At 42.8% G+C, this 12,907-nt stretch overlaps 1 protein-coding gene across 3 annotated transcripts in view; it reads left to right on the top strand.

The window, feature by feature from the left end:
* Nucleotides 1-12,907, top strand: part of LOC124802516 (phospholipase A1 member A-like) — a 128,338-nt gene that overhangs the window by 12,858 nt on the left and 102,573 nt on the right. For 2 of the 3 annotated variants that reach the window (XR_007017126.1, XM_047263355.1), the window contains exon 1: nucleotides 5,261-5,371. The exons of the other annotated variant lie outside the window; for it this stretch is intronic. The gene's annotated coding sequence lies outside the window, so the exon portion shown is untranslated. Of the gene's footprint in view, nucleotides 1-5,260; nucleotides 5,372-12,907 lie in introns of those variants that run through there. 3 annotated transcript variants of the gene reach the window in all.

Genomic DNA, 12,907 nt, shown 5'->3' with positions numbered 1-12,907 from the left:
CAATATGAAATGTTTAGCTTTTGCAGATGACCTTGCAATCCTCACAAATAATATAAAAGAAGCCACTAACGCCATAGAGAAGTTACACGAAACTGCACAAAGAACTGGCCTGCAAATCTCGTATGAGGAAACCCAGTACATAGAAAGAGTGCGACAAGACAAATTGCCTATTGTGACATCCCATGGGAAAATCGTACAAGTACCACATTTTAAGTACCTGGGAGAAATCATCCAGCCATCAGGGATCAACCTAAAGGCCAATGAGGAAAGAATAAAAAAACTGCAGAAAACATATAAACTCACGTGGAACTACGAGTAAAATCCATATCCATTAACGCAAAAGGCACTACAACACTGTCGTACTTCCGGAGGCACTGTATGCATCTGAAACAACACAAATAGGTGGGCAAACTAAAATCAAAGAAATAGAGAAACAAGAAAGGAAAATTCTCAGGAAAATTTTTGGTCCGATACAGGAGCAAGGAATCTGGAAAAAGAGACCAACCTCAGAATTACATAAATACACAGAGAAGATTACGGATACAATAACGAAAAGAAGAATGCAGTTCTACGGACATATCCACAGGATGAATGAAAACAGAATTTCAAAGCGAATTCTTAAAGTCATCAACTCAGGCAGGGGAAAAACAAAATGGATATAAGAAGTTGAAGAGGACCTCAGACAAGCACACATAACAGTAAACGATGCAGAAAATAGAACTGAATTCAGGAACATCATCAAAAAACATAAATTTGACACCACAACACAGAAGAGATGGTTCAAATGGCTCTGAGCACTATGGGACTCAACTGCTGAGGTTATTAGTCCCCTAGAACTTAGAACTAGTTAAACCTAACTAACCTAAGGACATCACACACATCCATGCCCGAGGCAGGATTCGAACCTGCGACCGTAGCGGTCTCGCGGTTCCAGACTGCAGCGCCAGAACCGCGCGGCCACTTCGGCCGGCACAACACAGAAGAGACCAGGGTGCAAATGGACAGTGGAGCGAAGGAAACAACACAGTGAACACTTGAAGAAAATTTGGGCTCAGAAAAAACATAATCAATCATCATAAAGAAATTCAAGTTCAAAAGCTCTCTTTAAATGGGAATAATCGAAAATAATAATAATATTTTTTTTTTTTGAAAGTTGATGAAATAATTTGTATCGTAAATCAGTGAAGATGTGTTAATTCAAATACTCGGTACACTCGACACAAGGTTGGTTCTCTTTTGAGACGTATTTTGATAAAATGTCCAGTTTTGTGTACTAAATGAACAATGGAAAGCTGTACCCTCAGCTTCATCAGTGAAGAGCAGCAGGAATAACGGGGCCCAGATACAAACCGATAAACACTACATCTTCTGAGGGTTCTATTCCCCGAGAGTTTCTGACGTTTCAGTTATCGGGTTTGTTCTCTACGTTCTTGGTGGGCAGTTTTACCATCTTCTCTCTGGATTGTCTTCTTTTCTCAAAGTTTTAGTTCCCTGTGTTTATCTAGTGGCTAAGCAGGCAGTAATTGTGGCCACATCTTGATTGCTCAGTGACGGATTTTCCACATCCAGGACCCACAGTCTGGCGCTTCTAGAAGTTCACGTCTTATCGTAGACGAGTGGTTTCCAATCTGGGGGCAGTTACCCAACGAGGGATAAAATGAAATTTTATAAGAGGTTATAACAAAAGTCTTCGCCTGCCTTCCGGTCACGAAATGAAATTATTTTTTAAATAACATTTCTATTATCACTATTTCAGAAGACTGTAATCTGATTTTATAAGTTACCAATAAATACATTTTTTTTCAAATACTTGCATTAAAAGGTGACACAATGTGCTGAAGGTTACAGTTTATGAAACTAAAGTACAACAGTATTTTCCTCAGTTACTCCACACACAACGCGCACATACTTCGCACTTACATCTATGACAGCAAAATTGAGACCTACATCACATATGCTTAAATATCTCACGGAAATACCTTCTCCGGGGTGTAGATACTTCCCGCAATGTATCAGAAATTGCTTCATTATTCGCTTCGCAGCAGATAAACCGCCAAATTGACAGCACAATACAACAGTAACTATGTAATGACTACTGTATTACTGTAGGGCCTATACTCCATTACTATTTATTATTATTAGTTGCAGTGGTCACACACAAAGCACTGGCAGCCTCAAGTATTCCAATTTCTGTCAGTTCAGAAGTAAGGATTCGAGTAGCCAACTAATTTAGAAACAATAAGTATAGTATACACAGTTTAACTAGGTTGATTTTAAATGGAGGGTGCAGGGTGTCTATCCTCAAAGTGGATAGCTAGCTCTGTAAAGGAGTTGTAGCTATCACTCATAGTGCACTGAGAATTGCTTCATCATTCTATGAAAAGTGTTGTTAGAAATAAACAGTTCCAATTTTTCTTGCTGACTCATTAGTTCGTGGTTTAATAAAACACCTATAACCACTAAAAATCACTTACCTTTCGTCATTTTAACAATAAAAAGTAATAAAAGAAAATTCTTTTTCATTACAAAGTTTAGTGAGACTTTAATACTGATGATAGTTGGAGGGGAGGGGGTTGCACTGAAGGATAATGGTCCCAGATAGGTTCGGAAACACTGTCATAGAAGTGAGTTGTCTGCTTGAAGCGTTTCCCCCAGGTTGAGGGAAGCTTTAGACTGTTCAGAGATGTCACTAAACCCACTCAAAGATGTAAACAACCATACATGAGCAGCGTCTATTAGACGAAGGGGGTCTGACAGCCGACAGTTCCAGTCATTCCACCAGGAAGGAGGTACACGGCTCGTGTTGTGTAGACGGTCAATACTCTTTTGCTCATCCTTTGAATATAAATTCATGTAAGACCACACAATATTCACCAGCGCGTACTTCACTTCTGTTTCACTTGTTCTTCTTTTCGATGAAATCAAAGTCCAGTGGCTTCAATTTCGCAGAAACGCAGATGCAAAAAGGAAGAAAATACACGGTTAAAGTTTTTGGCTGACTAGACTGAAAACTGTCTCGATGTATACCAGCGAAAGTTTCTCAAGTGAATTACACGCGTTTTCCAGTATTTCACACACATATTCAGCACAACGATTGGACCGTGCCGAGAAACGTTGCATATAATTCATCACTTCCACAAAATCGTCAACGTATTGTTTATCAGAATCTCGAACAGCTACGAGAATTCCGAAGCGAGGGTATCGTCGTGGTATTATTGACCAGAATCTCATTGTGAATACACATTCAGTATAAGACTAAATATATGTTGTAAGTCTTAAGCTTGCAGTGGCCTGATTTTACAACACGTCATTGCCACCAAGGAAATTAAACAGTTATAGTTTGAAAGGGATGAGGTAACTGATTAAAATGATGCTCACATTCTTAGCTGAATGAAAATGGTGTTATATTCAACTATGACGTGTTAGTTAAAAATAGATTTAGGTCCCATAAATGGTTTAACTTTATCCTTATGCGTTTCGGTACACAGAGCGAAATATCTATTTCCCTATTTGAACAGACCCGTCGACAGTCCTCCTGATACATGTTTTTTACGTAACTGAAATGGCGGTAGCTGTACAACTGCTGCTTAGCGACCAAACAGCATAATAAAATAAAATAACTGCAAGAAAGTTAGTTAAAAGTACAAATGAAATAACGTTCGAATAGGCACATTTATCTATTTCTGTGCATTTATTTTCTGATTTCAGTACAAATATGAAATTCCTATGTTTGTGAGTCGTAATTATTTAAAGCAAAACTAGGTTCAATGAGCAAATTTAGATTTGCAAGTAATTGTAAGCAACGGTACAAAACTCCTATTCCAAAAGAACCTTCCCAGTATCAAAATCCCAGTTGTTAAAATTACGGGATGGTTCCAAAATTAGCAAATACGCTACGTATGCATATCAGTTGTAACAGTGTGACTACACGAAACATTACCTTAAATAAATCAGCCCTGGAAAGCGTTTAAGATAAGGAGTGAACGGAAATTAGAAGTCTTCCTTTACACAAAACGGAGTACATTGTGACAGACAATGCAGGCCCTCGCCTAACGAAACAATATATGTCAGATACATTATATTAAATTCCTTTATTTCACTGACAACGATTATACGCAAATATACATTGTAATTTCAGAGGAGGTAAATTTCCTCTAGTGGCAGCTCTTGGCTGCAGATGATTGAACATGGAATCTGATAGGTGTCTCTTGCAGTGCCCACTAACTCTGCAGCGCTGCCTGGCGCTTGGCTCGTGATGAATAGGGATTCAGTACCGAAAAAAGAAAGAACAAAGTAGAAATATCTCATTCTGTCCGCTAAATACCCAACAAAAGCAAAACGAGGATAATGGAACGTAGTCAAATTAAGTCGGGTGGTGATGAGGGAATTAGATTAGGAAATGAGACACTTAAAGTAGTAAAGGAGTTTTGCTATTTGGGGAGCAAAATAACTGATGATGGTCGAAGTAGAGAGGATATAAAATGTAGACTGGCAATGGCAAGGAAAGCGTTTCTGAAGAAGAAAAATTTGTTAATATCGAGTATAGCTTTAAGTGTCAGGAAGTCGTTTCTAAAAGTATTTGTATGGAGTGTAGTCATGTATGGAAGTGAAACGTGGATGATAAATAGTTTGGACAAGAAGAGAATAGAAGCTTTCGAAATGTGGTGCTACAGAACAATGCTGAAGATTAGATGGGTAGATCACATAACTAATGAGGAAGTATTGAATATAATTGGGGAGAAGAGGCGTTTGTGGCACAATTTGACTAGAAGAAGGAATCGGTTGGTAAGGCATATTCTGAGGCAGCAAGGGATCACCAATTTAGTATTGGAGGGCAGCGTGGAGGGTAAAAATCGTATAGGTACTGGGAGATGAAGAAGCTTGCACAGGATAGAGTAGTATGGAGAGCTGCATCAAACCAGTCTCAGGACTGAAGACCACAACAGCAACAACACTATGAATGTGTATAAATGTATTCACCAGCATTCAAACCACAATGTAACGACAATGTAATGAGCCGCTATAAATGGATAAAACAAAATAAGCGAAATGGAAAAAGGAAGGCCTTAAAATTGTTCCCAAATACATTAAAATGTACTTATTCTCCTGACATGGGAGCGGTTTGTTGCAATGTCAGGTTCGAGGATTTTTCGGCCACCAGTTCTCAGATTACCCGCCACTGGGCGAGATTCGCCTCAGCTGATTCCAGCCAGCGGGCTGTCCTTGGCGACCCCTTATCGCCTGACTGCCTCAAGTGGCCGCCCGCCACGCCGCGCGCTGTGTGTTTCAGCGTCAGAGCCGCGATCCGCGCAGACAGTCACCTTCCAGAGGCCAGCTGGTACAGCCAGCCTACTGTAAACACTGGTGCGAGGTAAGGAGCGCAACGCGTCGGAAGCAGCTTCCGTCTGCGACACTTTTTCCAAACTGAACACTGAAAGTATGCGTTAAGCTTTTACGTTAAGGCGTTGTTGCTGTGATCATCGGTCGGATGACTGGTCTGATGCAACTCTCCATGCTACTCTGTCATGCGCAAATATCTTTATCTCCGAGTAACCACTGAAACGTACATCAATCTGCTTACAGTTGTCCTCTGCCATTTTTACTCCCCACATTTCCCTCCCAATACTAAATTGGTGGTGATTCCTTGATGTCCCAGGATGTGTCCTACAGCCGATCCCTTCTTCTGGTCAGGTTGTGCCACAAATTCCTTCCCTTGCCAGTTCTGTTCAGTACCTCCCCATTAGTTACGTGGACTACTCATATAATCTTCAGCAGTCGTCTTTAGCACCACATTTCAAAAGTTTGTATTCTCTTCTTGCCTAACTTGTTTATCATCTATGTTTCATTTGCATGCATGGCTACGCTCCACACAAATACTTTCAGAAAAGACTTCCTAACCCTTAAATCTACACTACTGGCCATTAAAACTGCTACACCACGAAGATGACGTGCTACAGACGCGAAATTTAACCGACAGGAAGAAGATGCTGTGATATGTAATAGATTACCTTTTCAGAGCATTCACACAAGGTTTGCGCCGGTGGCGACACCTACAACGTGCTCACATGAGGAAAGTGTCCAACCGATTTCTCATACACAAACAGTAGTTGACCGGCGCTGCCTGGTGAAACGTTGTTGTGATGCCTCGTGTAAGGAGGAGAAATGCGTGCCATCACGTCTCCGACTTTGATAAAGTTCGGATTGAAGCCTATCGCGATTGCGGTTTATCGTATCACGACATTGCTGCTCGCTTTGGGCGAGATCCAATGACTGTTAACAGAATATGGAATCGGTGGCTTCAGGAGGGTAATACGGATCGCCGTGCTGGATCCCAACGGCCTCCTATTACTAGCAGTCGAGATGACAGGCATCTTATCTGCATAGCTGTATCGGATCGTGCAGCCACGTCTCGATCCCTGAGTCAACAGTTGGGGACGTTTTTAGGACAACAACCATCTGCACGAACAGTTCGACAACGTTTGCAGCAGCATGGACTATCAGCTCGGAGACCATGGCTGCGGTTACCCTTGACGCTGCATCACAGACAGGAGCGCCTCCGATAGTGTACTCAACGACGAACCTGGGTGCCCTATTTTGTGGACTGGCAAGACAGCCGATCCAACGCGTTTAAGATCACGCAGGATGGCGTGAGGTCTGGAACAGGACAAGGTCTTTATAGTAGCAAAAATAGTACGTAGCTTCTGGAATACTTAGCTTTAATCCATAATGGGTGAACATCGGTCTGACGGTACATGCATCACAAGATAAATAGCAATTGATAATGGCGCCTTGCTAGGTCGTAGCAAATGACGTAGCTGAAGGCTATGCTAACTATCGTCTCGGCAATTGAGAGCTTAATTTGTCAGTGAACCATCGCTAGCAAAGTCGGCTGTACAACTGGGGCGAGTGCTAGGACGTCTCTCTAGACCTGCCGTGTGGCGGCGCTCGGTCTGCAATCACTGATAGTGGCGACACGCGGGTCCGACGTATACTAACGGACCGCGGCCGATTTAAAGGCTACCACCTAGGAAGTGTGGTGTCTGGCGGTGACACGACACCCTAATGGCAAAAGGTCATTTTTTCGGATGAATCCAGGTTCTGTTTACAGCATCATGATGGTCGCATCTGTGTTTGGCGACATCGCGGTGAACGCACATTGGGAGCATGTACTCGTCATCGCCATACTGGCGTATCACCCGGCGTGATGGTATGGGGTACCATTGGTTACACGTCTCGGTCACCTATTGTTCGCATTGACGCCACTTTGAACAGTGGACGTTACATTTCAGATGTATTATGACCCGTGGCTCTACCCTTCATTCGATCCCTGCAAAACCCTACATTTCAACAGGATAATGCACGACCGCATGTTGCAGGTCTTGTTCGGGCGTTCCTGGAAACAGAAAATGTTCGACTGCTGCCCTGGCCAGCACATTCTCCAGATCTCTCACCAACTGAAAACGTCTGGTCAATGTTGGCTGAGCAACTGGCTCTTCACAATACGCCAGTCAGTACTCTCGATGAACTGTGGTATCGTGTTGAAGCTTCATGGGCAGCTGTACCTGTACACGCCATCCAAGCTCTGTTTGACTCAATGCCCAGGCGTATCAAGGGCGTTATTACGGCCAGAGGTGGGTGTTCTGGGTACTGATTTCTCAGGATCTAAGCACCCAAATTGCGTGAAAATGTAATCACATGTCATTTCTAGTATAATATATTTGTCCAATGAATACCCGTTTATCATCTGCATTTCTTCTTGGTGTAGTAATTTTAATGGCCAGTAGTGTATTCTATGTTAATAAATTTCTTTCCTTCATAAACATTTTGCTTGCTATTGACAGGCTACATTTAATATCCCCTCTACTTTGGCCATCATCAGTTATTTCGCTGCCCAAATAACAAAACACATCTACCGCTTTTAGTATCTCGTTTACTAATTTAATTCCCTCAGCTTCATCTGATTTAATTCGACTATATTCCATTATTCTTGTTTTGCTTTTGTTGACGTTCATCATGTATCTCCCTTTCAAGACACGATCTATTGTGCTCAGCTGCTCTTCCAAGATCTTTGCTGTCTCTGACAGAATTATAATGCCATTGGCAAACCTCAAAGCTTTTATATCTTCTGCCTGAACTTCAGTACCTAATCCAAATTTCTCTTTGGTTTCCTTTATGGCTTGCTCAGTGTACAGAATGAATAACATCGGAAATAGGCTACAACTTTATCTCACTCCTTTCTCAACCGCTTCTCCCTTTTCGTACCTCTCGAGTCTTATAACCGCCATCTGGTTACAGTACAAGTTGTAAATAGCACTTAGCTCCCTGTATTTTACCCCTGGTATATTCAGAATTTCAAAGAGAGTATTGCAGTCGACATTGTCAAAAGGTTTCTCTATGTCTATGAATGCTATAAATGTAGGTTTGCCTTTCCTTAACCTATCTTCTATGATAAGTCGTCTGGCAGTATTGCTTTGCGTGTTCCTACATTTCTTCGAATCCATACAGATCTATCCCGATGTCTGCTTCTACCAGTCTTTCCAATCTAGAATTCGTGTAAGTATTTTGCAACCGTGACTTATTAAACTGATAGTTCGGTAATGTTCAAACCCTTTAGCATTTGCTTTCTTTGAAATTGGAATTGTTACATTCTTCTTGAAGTCTGAGCGTATTTCGCTGGTCTCATACATCTTACACTCCAGTTAAGATAGATGTTAAGGTAAGTAATGTAAAAATGAGGAACAAGACAATGTGGAGTAAGTCGTGTCATAGAAGTACCTGGTAATAACAAAGCATGTGAGTAGCTGGTGGACTGATAACACAGGCTCTTTCATACATCAGGCAGTTTGCAGGTTATACGTCGTTCGCAGGATACCTGGAGACTGCAGTTAGTTTACGAGAGAGGTAGTACACTACTGGCCATTAAAATTGCTACACCAAGAAGAAATGTAGATGATAAACGAGTATTCATTGGACAAATATTTTATACTAGAACTGACATGTCATTACATTTTCAAGCAATTTGGGTGCATAGATCCTGAGAAATCAGTACCCAGAACAACCACCTCTGCCCGTAATAACAGCCTTGATACGCCTGGGCATTGAGTCAAACAGAGCTTGGATGGCGTGTACAGGTACAGCTGCCCATGAAGCTTCAACACGATACCACAGTTCATCAAGAGTAGTAACTGGCGTATTGTGACGAGCCAGTTGCTCGGCCACCATTGACCATACGTTTTCAATTGGTGATAGATCTGGAGAATGTGTTGGCCGGGGTAGCAGTCGAATATTTTCTGTATCCAGAAAGGCTCGTAAAGGACCTGCAACATGCGGTCGTGCATTATCCTGCTGAAATGTAGGGTCTCGCAGGGATCGAATGAAGGGTAGAGCCACGGGTCGTAATACATCCGAAATGTAACGTCCACTGTTCAAAATGCCGTCAATGCGAACAAGAGATGACCGAGGCGTGTAACCAGTGGCACCCCATACCATCACACCGGGTGATACGCCAGTATGACGATGACGAATACACGCTTCCAATGTGCGTTCACCGCGATGTCGCCAAAGATGGATGCGACTATCATGATGCTGTAAACAGAATCTGGATTCATCCAAAAAAATGACGTTTTGCCATTCGTGCACCCAGGTTCGTCGTTGAGTACACCATCGCAGGCGCTCCTGTCTGTGATGCAGCGTCAAGGGTAACCGCCGCCATGGTCTCCGAGCTGATAATCCATGCTGCTGCAAACGTCGTCGAACTGTTCGTGCAGATGGTTGTTGACTTGCAAACGTCCCCATCTGTTGACTCAGGGATCGAGACGTGGCTGCACGATCCGTTATAGCCATGTGGATAAGATGCCTGTCATCTCGACTGCTTGTGATACGAGGCCGTTGGGATCCAGCACGGCGTTCCGTATTACCCTCCTGAATCCAGCGAGTCCATATTCTGTTAACAGTCATTGGATCTCGACCAACGCGAGCAGCAACGTCGCGATACGATAGACCGCAATCGCGATAGGCTACAATCCGACCTTTATCAATGTCGGAAATGTGATGGTACGCATTTCTCCTCCTTACACGAGGCATCACAACAACGTTTTTACCAGGCAACGCCAGTCAACTGCTGTTTGTGTATGAGAAATCGGTTGGAAACTTTTCTCATGTCAGCACGTTGTAGGTGTCACCACCGGCGCCAACCTTGTGTGAATGCTCTGAAAAGGTAATCATTTGCATATCACAGCATCTTCTTCCTGTCGATTAAATTTCCCGTCTGTAGCACGTCATCTTCCGTGGTGTAGCAATTTTAATAGCCAGTAGTGTGTTTCTTTTAATTTTTTAATTAATTAATACCTGAGTAGGTACTCATAGAGCCTTCAACATACGTATACTTGCACCAAAATATATTAAAAGGTGAACTGTACATCAATTAAAGACGAATGTAACAGTCGCCACAGCTTAAAGACTTTTAGGAATAGCTGGAAGACTATACAGCAGAAGGCGGCAGAGGGCAGCTCATGCTGATCAAGCGTGTCAGTTCAAATGGTTCAAATGGCTCTGAGCACTATGGGACTTAACTTCTGTTGTCATCAGTCCCCTAGAACTTAGAACTACTTAAACCTAACCAACCTAAGGACATCACACACATCCATGCCCGAGGCAGGATTCGAACCTGCGACCGTAGCGGTCACGCGGTTCCACACTGAAGCAACGCGGGGTCTGTCTTGTGACTATGAATGTGGCGATGTTAGTGTCAGAGGGTGATCGGATGTCCTTCCTGGCGCCACCCCGAACCCTCCGGGACGGAATTAGTGTACCCTAGCTGTCTGTGTATAGTGTAAGCCATGAAAGAGTTCGAACGTTCTCAAATGTCTGTGGGTCGTGTAACTGAGGCGGGACAGGGGGACCAGCCGGGTATTCAACTTGTGGGATGTGGAAAACCGCCTAAAAACCACATCCAGGCTGGCCAGCACACCAGCCTTCGTCGTTAATCCGCCGGGCGGATTCTGACCAGCGACAATGGAAGGAGAAAAGTTTACAAACAGTTTTAGAGGGACATTTTGTCTTGGGAATTGGCAGTCGATCGGCCCTTTCAATAATTTTGTACATTGAATAAAGAACAGTCTCCAACCTCTCTACCACATTCAGATGGGTTGGGTAGTTTAAAAGGGGTAACTTCAGATCTCGAGAACGCCTCCCACTCTGCCCGAACTCTATCGGCCACTGAAAGTGGAGCATCTGACAGTGTTAATAATGTTCTTAGAGGTGGTGGACACTGCCTTCGCTAGAAGTTTCTACTCTCAACGAATAGTCGCTGGGAGGCGCCTAGCGGAAAATTCTCTCGCTCTACTCCCAGCGGCTCCTGTAACCAACCGTCCAAGATCGGCTTCTACCGGGTAGTTCATGGGAAAATTTCCTTTTTCGTAGCCATCAGTGCTTTTAGGCACTCAAACATTCTGGCACGTTTGCCGAGTAACTGCTATATTGACAAGTCCTTCTTCCCTGCCCCACCACCACAGGAAAAAAAAAAATTACCAGAACCTAATGATGACATCGTTCCACACAGCGGAAATCGACTACGCTATCTCGAGAGATTACTGATAACAGCTGCTGTTGCGCTTATCGATTATATGCTCCACCACTCTCCTGACTCATGAATGACTGCATGAGACACGACACATCAATTTGTACGTTGCGTTACGAGCAATAAACACCTTTCCGCGAATGGCAACGTTTTTTTGCTCTTACGTTCTTTACATTTATAGTCGCATATTGTGCGCACTAAAGACCAATTTTGTTTATTTGTTGTGGTTTTCATTAATCTACTTAATATTTTGTGTGCTATTTCTCTTAAACTTGACTGTGATTCCCATTAATCTACTTTCGAAATCATTCCTCGCTGCATTCCTTGTATATATGAATATGAAATGTCAAACAGAAAATTGGTGCAGTTTCTGCAACTAAAATACGCATAGAAAACGCAAATAGCAATCTTATCAAAAAGTGTTGTTCATGCTATCATGTCACTCCAGTGGATATGACTCGTATGTGCAGCTTTGATTTTTGTACACAGTCCCTCACAAAGCATAGGTTGTTTCCGTGAGGCTTTTCGCGGATGATGCTGTTGTATACACAGAAGTCGCGACGCTAGAAAATTGTAGAGAAATGTAGGAATACCTGCAGGGAATCGACGCTTGGTGCACCGAATGGCACTAGACCGTCAACATAAACAAATGTAAAGTACTGCCAGTACATTGTGCTAGTCCTGCAAGCTATGAAAGAGAATTTCTGCGAAGTTTGGAAGATAGGAGATGAGGTACTGGAAGAAGTAAAGCTGTGTAACACAGTCCGCTCTGTTCCTGCACGAGAGCCAGGAATCAGTCCGCACTGACGCCTAATGAACAAAACACAAGCGAACGGAATATCATGCCAAATTGGCATGAAGAATTTCTAGCAAAAACAACACAGCATATCATTCTGGACAGAGATAAGTCTTCAGAAGTAAAAGTAACTTCGGGCATGCCCCAGCGTAGTGTTATAGGGCGATTACTTTCCACAGTACCTGCTGTATCAAAAAGAATCATCCGATTTAAAAAAAAAAATAACTATTATGTTCTTTGAGATATGTGTACTGTTGGAAAGATCAAACTCAAGTTTTATACCGCTAGGTAGAAGCAGTGTGTGCACTACAGTTCTGGTAAAAATGGTTTCGGGATAACAGAAAGCGTGTTGTGTTCTACGTTTCGTGCATTGTGGGTCAGTAATAAGTGTTCGGCGTGATTTTCGTACTAGGTATGGTTCGGATCCTCCTACAGCACAGAACATTAGACGGTGGCATGGACAATTCCGAGAAACAGGTTGTTTGTGTAAAGGTAAATCACTGGGCCGTCCCCGACTGTCTGACAGACATCGA

This window comes from Schistocerca piceifrons, chromosome 6, assembly GCF_021461385.2.
Source record: "Schistocerca piceifrons isolate TAMUIC-IGC-003096 chromosome 6, iqSchPice1.1, whole genome shotgun sequence".
NCBI classification, from domain to species: Eukaryota; Metazoa; Arthropoda; class Insecta; order Orthoptera; family Acrididae; genus Schistocerca; species Schistocerca piceifrons.
The sequence above is the reverse complement of the archived record's forward strand: the minus strand, read 5'-3'. Positions and strand labels throughout refer to the sequence as shown.